At 33.3% G+C, this 10,042-nt stretch overlaps 1 long non-coding RNA gene across 1 annotated transcript; it reads right to left on the bottom strand.

The window, feature by feature from the left end:
* Window positions 1-599: 599 nt before the first annotated feature.
* On the bottom strand, window positions 600-3,848 carry LOC117323094. The gene is made up of 3 exons (XR_004531646.1): window positions 3,722-3,848; window positions 2,591-2,964; window positions 600-2,061 (listed from the first exon to the last, which is right to left on the bottom strand). It is a non-coding gene; the product is annotated as an uncharacterized LOC117323094 (long non-coding RNA).
* Window positions 3,849-10,042: the final 6,194 nt, after the last annotated feature.

Here is a 10,042-nt window from a genome sequence, read left to right as displayed (position 1 = left end):
TAAATAGTTAGACAACTGTTTATGGTTTGAATAGTAAATATATTCTGCTCATTGTCAAAATTACTACAGAGGGCTTTAATAATCAGGAGGTTATCAAAAGCCTGGTTGAAGATAAATTTCGGTGATTCATGACTTCATGTGTTGTACCGAGGCCCCTTGTAATGACAAACTATAGTGAAAATAATTTTTTAAATATTATATACAATTAATACAATGTGTTATATTTTGAATTGTTAAACTACATATATGTTTATTAAAACGAGAAAAGAGTTTTTCATGTCAACACTAATACAATAACTTTTTTTTTATGTAAAACAACATTTTAATTACCTGTTACATTAAATTTTCCAAAGTTAGTATTGTATATTGTTAAATTATAATGCACAGTGATTTATATTATTAATTAATATTACCATAATTTCTTAAAATAATCTTGTAATTTTAAAATTTTACAATGACAAAAATTCAAAACGTGTTGTGGGGACCAATAAGATAATTACATAATTATGCCCACATCTTTTAGTACATTTCTAGCTTTAGGTACTCTTAACCTTAATATTGTTTTCAAAGTGAGGTGCATGAATGACCAAAAACACCAATTAAAATTCGAAAGTTTTTATTTTCTCAGATGAGCAAACAAATACAGTGTATGATCAAAATTTTGGAATTCAACATAGCTATTAGGAATGCCCTAATAATTTACCAACAATATATTATGTAACTAGAAAATGCTTGGGAAACATATATCTGTACTCTCAGTACATTGTAAAATGTACCATATATGCAAAATTCTGAAAGAACATCATCTTTATGGTTCATTTCATGTACATGAATGTTCATTGATAGTTACCTGTACAAAAGAAATAGTATACACTACAGGTAATGGAGAGTTACTTATTCTCTGTTATAAATATCATCTGTACCAGTACCTGGAGAACCAAAGGCGGTAAAAAATTTGTTAAGTATAAAATGAATATAAATTTCTGGTTTGATACATGTTTCAAGCTTAAAGGTATAATACCATCAAGAATGTGAAAGTTCCCTTTCAACACGAATTCTTTCACAATCTATTTTCCTTGTGTCCTCTAGCTCCTTGGCTGTGTGCTGTTTCCTATTAAGTTTGAAAGGTTGAATGTTCAGAGTTACACCTTTGGGAAGAATATCTTGGATTTCAAACCCTCAATCACACATAACATTATCACCTGATTCTAACAATGTTAGAGCACCACTGTCTTTTGTTATTTGTTTGTCTGACACTCTACCTCCCAACAAATCAGAAACAAATGTAATTACATGTACTCCATTTGGACTTATGCCAACAAGAACTTTGTATGTATTATGGTGCTTATAGGATGACCATGTCTGTGACATAGATTTCAGTACAATCTAAGATAATTTGCGTTTAAGGATCATAAACAAAACTATCAGGCAGATTTTTTCTTACGAGCTCCAGTGATGGAAATGGAAACATCATTGGTAGATCAAGATATAAAAAAATGATCCATGTAGTAAACATTTTAGAAAATTGAGACTGCGATATACCAAATTTATATGCAATGTCGCGAACAAAAAGTCCAACTTTCAGTCTAACAAGAATCTTCAAAAAATCCTGCCCCATTGAATGTTTTCTTGTTGGAAGTTGTTTTTCATTTTGTCTAGCATCATTATTTGGACCAATGTTTTCACCTTTACCTCACCAATAACAGTTTTCTGCTTTTGGAGATCAGTATTTTAAAATGCACTCAAACACAGAACAGTAAATAAATCCTGTATAAAAAAAGCCTTGCTTTTGGGTCATTTTTATTTTTTTTCAACGGAAAAACCATTCCCTATATATTCATTCAATCGATCTTCCATATCATTTATTTGTGTTGACAGTTTTTCAATTTCTATCTGCAGATTTTCAATTTCATTCTCGCCATCATCATCGGCATGAAAACTGTAAATGTGGTCAAGAATGTGGTCGCTAGAGTGGTTATGATCACAGACATTTATCACATCACCATCATCTGTCTGGCAGCCTACATCACTAGTGCCAGGACCTGCTTGAATTCCAATTTCCTAAAACAAAATAAATATTGTTTGCATTAATTCATTACACATTTAATTTTCGTATCCATAAAACTAAAAAAATCTAAACTCCATCTATACATTAGGTAAACTCCCTACTGGAAATTTAGGAGGGATGAGGCACAGTGGTAGCGAGTGTGACTTGTAACCCGACCAGAGGACCTAGGTTCAAGCCCCAGACAGGGCAAGTCACTTCACTCTTCATTGCTATGTGGTACTAGTGCTGGGCATGTGAATGTGAAGTGCGTTATCGGCTGCTTGGCTGTATACTCCTCAGAAATATGAGAAATTTTCTGTTTGGTGCAAATGGACCAATGATTGCAGGTTAGAACTGGTCTAATGATTGTGATAAATGGTATATAAAAGTTTTACATTATTATTATTACTATCATTCAAGCTAGTTTAGATCTCTATGGATCCCTAATAAATGCTGCATTCTTTAACCAGTCCCCAACCCCCACCCGACACTTAAGTGCTACCTTAAACTGTTAAAAAAATCATCATGGTATTAAAAACTTACCACGTACTCCAAATACATGTACTTCAGAAACATTCAAATTCTCAGAATCATCCACAACCGATTCCAGTGGTAGTCTCATTCATGGTTGTTGACCTTTGCAATGGACTTTTTCTAGGAGTATGTACAGTTATCCATGAGAAGACTTTTGGTGCCTGGTCAGGTTTTAATGTCCAGTTTTTACTTCTAAGTCCAATGGAAATGTGCTCCATTCATATATTTATCAAAGAATACGCGCACAGCTTTAATTTCCTGTGTTCCAAAACCTTTTTCAGCCTTTGAAAAAAAAGTGTATCCTGTGCTAGTTCCATCTTTCTTGAAGGCAAAGTTGTCGCATCCATAAACAGAACACTGCTTCCCATTGGATTTCAACATATCTGTGGATATGGATTATTGAAAAATACTTATGTATATATATATATGTTAATGCATAGATCTTAATGTTTACACAGGTTTGACTGAGAGAAATGGAAACGACCTACATGTATATCAATTGGCATTTTATAAAAATGTTACAATAAATAGTTAAAGTGGCCCGGGATACACCCAGTCCGGAAAACCATCGTTCTGTATAGCAGAAAAAAGATTACTTAAGTATTGTCAGGGATATACATAGCGGAATTAGCAACTCTACTAGTTTGGAGACTGACATAGGACGAGTTTTGTATTTGTGCACTGAGCCGTGAAGGTGTGATTACCACTATATATCGCTACAACTATACCAGCAATTAGGTAAATTGGATAATTGCATCAAAGGTCTGATCAGGGCTTTTTCTTATGGCTTTTTTTGGGGCCGTTAATGGGCCCCATTCCCAATTGAAATTATTTCATATTTAAGTCAAATTTCCAAAATTTGCAGTTCACTTCTGAAATTTTTTTTTCCAATTCACCAATTTTCTTTCCCAAAATGAGACAAAAAGGCCCTTTCCCAAACCAGTGAGAAAACATTACTGAATAACATCTACAAAAACAACCCCGCCCCCTCTGACAACACGCAAATTGTATCGTTTTTGTTTTGTTATCTACCTTCTGATGTTAAACAGAAAACCTTTGTACGGTTTTAATGCCTTAATTAATAAGGAATTTATTCTATTTGTCCAAATTGTGCGATATTCTTCACGGAAATACTCTTACCTGCCAAAGCCGGTACAGCGAATCTTCGACTCGATCTTTGTCAACAAACAAGTCAACACCGGTCGCCTCGTTTTCGATCGAAACGCAAAAGAGTTCTACCAAGGGGAGGTAACAACACATACTGTGTGAAAAGGGTCTATTGGCCACGCTCATACTGGCGAGAGTTCGATCTGTATGTTAACGAAGCGGTGTATTTGGATTTTTGTTAAAGTCATGTTATGGAAGATTTAACGACATATTTGGATTTAATTTGCAGTATGCATCGCGATATGTGTGTTCTGACAAAATCAGTGTTGATGTGTTTCTACAGGTCCAACCGTATACATTTTGTGCCCTTGTTCCATTTCATTTCGGATTTTACTTGGGTATATGCCTACACACGGACGGAATGAACGTTTCAATCAATAAATGACGGTAAGAACGTTTACTTTTTTTGTTTAATTTATTCAGCTATTTAATTCTTTTCGGCTTCTTTACTTTCATTCCAATCCCATGGGTCATCAATCCAAAATGATACGAAATGTCGCATTCCGCTAAGAGTCGAACTTGACACCACATTGCTTTGATTAGAAACGGGCGTGGTTTAACACGATAGATCATGGTTCTATCGCAGACCAATCAAAACACGCGTTGCAAACGAATCGTGTTAGAATGTCAGTTTAATATTGTTTGTGTGTTTTATTATCACGTTCAGTTTCATCATATATACTTGACGTGCATTCTTGATTCGACTGCAGGACAAATTGAGGAACAATGTCGCTTTTATGTTTCACCATTTTTTCCTTAATATCGGGATTGTATAGAGCATCAAGCTCCGAATCGCAATCTTCATATAACTCCTGCCATGCCATGTTTCATTCATGTGAAAGTAAGAACAATATATGCCGTTGTGACCGTTTATGTACATACTACGACGACTGCTGCTTTGATGCAGATGATATATCCCGAGATGGGACAACACTGGATAAATCGCCGATTCCGTTCCTTGGGGAGACAACCTGTGAACATACCTCATTTAAGGAAACTCGTTCCAATAGACGTGGAGCCTTTATGGTGTCATCTTGTCCAACGATTTGGAAAGGGGATGATGACGTAAAGAATAAATATGAAAATAACACCCATACTGACTTCCTCGACCTGTTGCCCGTGTTTGACATAAGAACCAACGTGACGTTCAAGAATCGACAATGTGCATTGTGTCACGGTGTATATCATTGGATCCCGTGGTTGTTGAACATAAAATGCCAAAAAGGTTTTTATTTTGATGACATTCGACCGACATCTTCACTAAAAGATGCAGTAATGTTGAAAATAAATAGTAATCATTGTCGTTACCGACTGGAACCTTCGAAAAATGTCAATGCCCGGTATTGTTCACATCAATTCGAGTATGTATTATGGAACGTCATGAAAGAGTTGAACAAGACATCTTGTAACAACCGCGTTTTCAGTCCATTTTTATTTCGGCTTCATTATTATGGAAAGTTTGGAATGTACAGAAACTTACAATGCTTAATCGCTGAATATGGCTTCATTTCCTTTGATAGTGGTATGTGGGGATGTTTAGATACAAACAGTCAATCAACGGAGGAAGTCGGAGTAACAATCAGTAATCTGATTGATATTTCTGGCCTTTTTGTTACACATGAAAGTAAGATACAGTGTAGCGAAACGGAAATATACCTCTCTGATAAGGTGAGAAATTGCATTCCTTTCCGGTTAACAAAGCCTTTTATAATTTATACATATACATTGACTATAATCAATGTTGTCTTATGAATTTATTACTCACAACCTTCGATAAGATATGCCATATTTTATTTGATTCCAAATTGACAATGTCGTATCAGCATGATTCATTTCTGCTTTATTCAAGCCATAACTGTTAAAATGAAAACTATTGTTTTTTGTCTTAGTTTTGCGAAGAAGTAAAAATTAATTTTGTTCCTGGTTACAAATTCTTTTTATCCATCAGATTGGCTGTCTGACATTGTACTGCCCTACCGACATGGCACCATCAGGTGGTACGTGTGTTTCTGTTCAATACAAAACAACAGGAATGATGCTAGATTTTCTGTTCGAATCAACGGCTTTCTGAACGACTCAATCAATGAATTCAATCTAAAGATATTGGAAGCATCGAAGGAGAAATTAAAAAACATTCTAATATTACCATCGGTGTATGATTTCTACCGTTGGACAAGCTCGATCACGATCATCCCAGGGTATCACGTGACCTCTATGAAACCTTGTTCATTGATTCAATTCAAGTGTATGGTTAAAGAAAATCCTAACAATAATGCATCTTATGAATATAACAGACTAATGGTTATAGATGCATACAGGAAATATCAATACAATTTATCAAACGGGATATATATCAAACATATAGACAGCGTCATGGAATCTTTTTGTGAATGCAACGAGTCGCTCAGAAATCCTTCGTATTTAGCAAATCAGTTTCTACATGATACATCACTGCCATGTCCGGCAGTGACGGTACATCCTCTTGATCATTATTCGGACATCAATGACTCAAACTTGCTGAATAGGACAATATATCAACCGTTCTTCGTTTTAAATGGAACAATTATTGAACCGGCAGATGTTATATTTATGTTTGAAAGTTATTTTCTTTGTTTAGATACATTTCTGTCTAAATATAAAGACGTCAATGTAATTAATGCGAGCATGAGCTATTACAGGTATGTTGCCAATACGATCTGTACATGTTTATCAATCATATCACTGATAAACGCTCTGGTACAGTATTGTGTCATCCCATTTTTATGACAGGGAAAGTCTGAACTTTTGTTTGTATTAATGCTGTATTTACTGTTTGCCCAAACTAGTTTCTTGTTGATGTCTCGTATCACAATACCCACAGATTTATGTGAATGGATTGGTGTACTACATCATTCTGTATGGATCGGTACATTTATTTTCATGTTTCTTTGTTCTTTCCGTCTTAACTCGGAAATTAAAAGCCTGGTAACATTAAGCAAATCCAAAAGAAACTCGCAAACAGTAAAATATGTTTTATTTGGCTTCACGTTAAATATTTTTATTGTTGTGTGTACAAAAATATTTAATTTTCTGTTAAGACCTACAGAAAACTGGTATGGCGGGAAAATTTGTTTCATTTCAAATATTCATGCCTTGCTTCTGGCTTTTATCCTACCGATATCGATGTGTCAGTGCGGAAATATGATATTGTTTATTTTAATTGTCCGCTATGTGCATACTACAGCAAAGACCAGCAACACTGGCACTTACAAATCTTTAAACCTGACATTAATTAAAATTTCATCGATTATGGGTTTTAGTTGGATTATTGGAATAATTGCCGTATTTGTTCAATCTGAAATCTTTCTGATAATTTTTGAAAACATATCAAGCTTACAAGGAATGTTTCTTAACCTGAGTTTTTTGTGTAATAATCGGGTGTATAATTTTTACCATGGCATGTGTTTAAAAGAAAAAAATGAAGTCATGGAAAAGTCAAGAAAAAAGAGTGAATGTTACATCATAAATATATGAACAATATCATTTTCATTTAATCAGTTTGTAAAAAAACAACAACAAAAAACAAACAAAAAACCCGATGTACATGTTTAATGTCTTTTTTCTCTGTTGTATGAGTATACCGCCGTATCAGCCAAACAAAGAAACGATAAAAAGCGGCGTTATTCATGAAAAAACCCCAAAACATGCATGTGGAACATCTATTTTCTCCGTGGAAAGATAAATGGACTGAAAGGGTTTGGTACCCCTGGGATAAGTCCAAATTATATATACAATAGGCTTCTTCACACAAGAAGGGCTCTCTTTCAACATTCAAGAACTGACGCATTTGCTTGTCAGGTACATATTCTCCATACCGAGAATTTGTAATGTTACATACATCTATATTTGTATACCTATATACATATTCAAATATGTGTTATATGTTCATTTGTACATTAATGCATATAAGTATATTATATCAAAATTGTTTTCAATTTCTTAGAATATTTCCCTTGTGTCAGTGTATATATTCCACATTCTCCATTATATCAATTTGACCCCCCCCCCCCCCCCGCCCCCAAAGTGCTATATTTAATGCAATCAATTAATCTAACCTGGAAATATATAACTTCAATTTGGATCGGTTTATGTTGAAAATAATTTTGTTTTAGAGAAGAACATTATGTACATCATATACTAATTAGGTATACATTTCTGTATCAATATCCCACTGCAAAAACAATTACTATTTACATGCTTGGGTTTTTATATATTAAAAGCTAAGGTCAAAATAAAATAAAATGAAAATAATGAACCAAGCTCTCAACAACTCGATATTTATAGATCGTATCAAGTGAGACTGGATATGATTCGACTTTTCCATATATAAATCTATATGTACTTATATCCCCAGGTAATCACTTTTCATCTGTTTCAAATATCATTTTCAGTAGCCTCTGATAATAACACTAAAGTACATGGAACAAGTACATTGATTTATGATAGTTTCACTCAACTTATTTACAACTTATTTGAACAAAATATAGTTTTCTAAAAGTGGATAAGTAAAGAAAGAAAGGTCACCAGGAGTTTACTAGATATGAAAAATAAAGGAACAAAGGGGGTCACCAGAAGTTTACTAAATAAGAAAGTAAAGGAACAAAGGGGGTCACCAAAAGTTTACTAGATAAGAAAAACAAAGGAACACAAACAAGACAATACTTTTGTTCCTTTCACTCATCACAATTAGAGCCTACTCCTTGCATAATGTGGTGAAATTGTCATCAAAGGTTTTTGAGCCAAGGTTTTATTTTGTCATTTTGTATCCTATATGATAAGTATTTTTGTAGCTTATTTGTGAACATTTTCTTGTATTTTTAGATAAATAATATTGTAAATCTGTAGTATTTTGTGTATAGAATACACGTGGATCATTGATATTACTAAATGATATTGCTTTTAGATTCAAGTGTATATATGTATGTTTGTCAAGCGTAAAACAAAAAATATCCATTGTGTTGATTTCTTACTTTCCTGACAATTTCAAAATATGTATATAGTTTATATTCCGCTGTTGCTTAGATTGGATTTATTGCCATCTCTTGTGGCTATGTTTTTGAAGTAGATATGATACTGTGTTGTATTCGGTACTGAAAACGTTGTATTTATAAGTATGATACTGTGTTGTATTCGTTACAGAAAACATTGTATTTATAGATATGATACTGGGTTGTATTCGGTACTGAAAACATTGTATTTATAGATATGATACTGTGTTGTATTCGATACAGAAAACATTGTATTGATAAGTATGATACTGTTTTGTATTCGGTACTGAAAACATTGTATTTATATGTATGATACTGTGTTGTATTCGGTACTGAAATATTGTATTTATAGGTATGATGGTGTGTGGTATTCGGTACTGAAACCATTGTATTTTGGAGTCCCTTGACACCTGGAATAAGATTTCATATTAAATTTTCCAATCTGTTACACCAATTTCTAATTTTCATATTCATTCCATTGAGCTTCAACTGTATTTTGCATTTGTTCAATCCTTTATTTATGTGATATCGAATAAAAGGAAAATTCACCTAAATTAATTTTTCTTTAACAGCACGTTTTCTTGCTGATTCACATATTGCTATATATTATATAGAATTATTTCAGATTATCTTAAATTTTTGATAAACATTTGAAAACTTATTGTATTTATTGGGAAACTGTCTGATTCAAAGATATCTATCCAAACTTGATCATAAGTTGTCAACAATCTTTTTAACTATGTGATTTTAAAAATAACGATCAATATATAAATGTGAATCAGTTTCAGTCCTACTTCTATATAATCTTTAATAGGAGTTTCGGATGGAGACCATTGACTGATATGCAACACACTTATTTTATATCATTTTATCGAAATAATTATTCGTTTTAACAAATTACTTTTTTAATTTTGCAAAGTATTTCGTTTCATCGCAAAATTGTTCGGCATACAAGTCAAGGACTTCTGTAGTTTTTTCTTACTTCGTTCATTTCTTAATTGTCAATCTCTGAATCATAGTTGGGTCAGGGAATGGAAAGAAATAAGTAAGTCATTAAATTTTGAAATTTTCTATGACATAGGTTTACAATAATAATAGGCTAAATGAATATAATCTCTAATATTTTTATCGTGATTGTGTTTATCTCTTTTTGTCCAACTATGTTATACATGGTAATGGAGTGGGGGTCCCAATAGTTTACAAGATATATCAAAGAAACCAAGTCCCTAAGGGTTGGGAAAGACCCCAGGGCCGTGTTTCTAACAGG

The sequence above is a fragment of the Pecten maximus genome, chromosome 3 (assembly GCF_902652985.1).
Source record: "Pecten maximus chromosome 3, xPecMax1.1, whole genome shotgun sequence".
Taxonomy (NCBI): Eukaryota; Metazoa; Mollusca; class Bivalvia; order Pectinida; family Pectinidae; genus Pecten; species Pecten maximus.
Note: the sequence above shows the minus strand (reverse complement) of the source record. Positions and strands in the feature narration are given on the sequence as shown.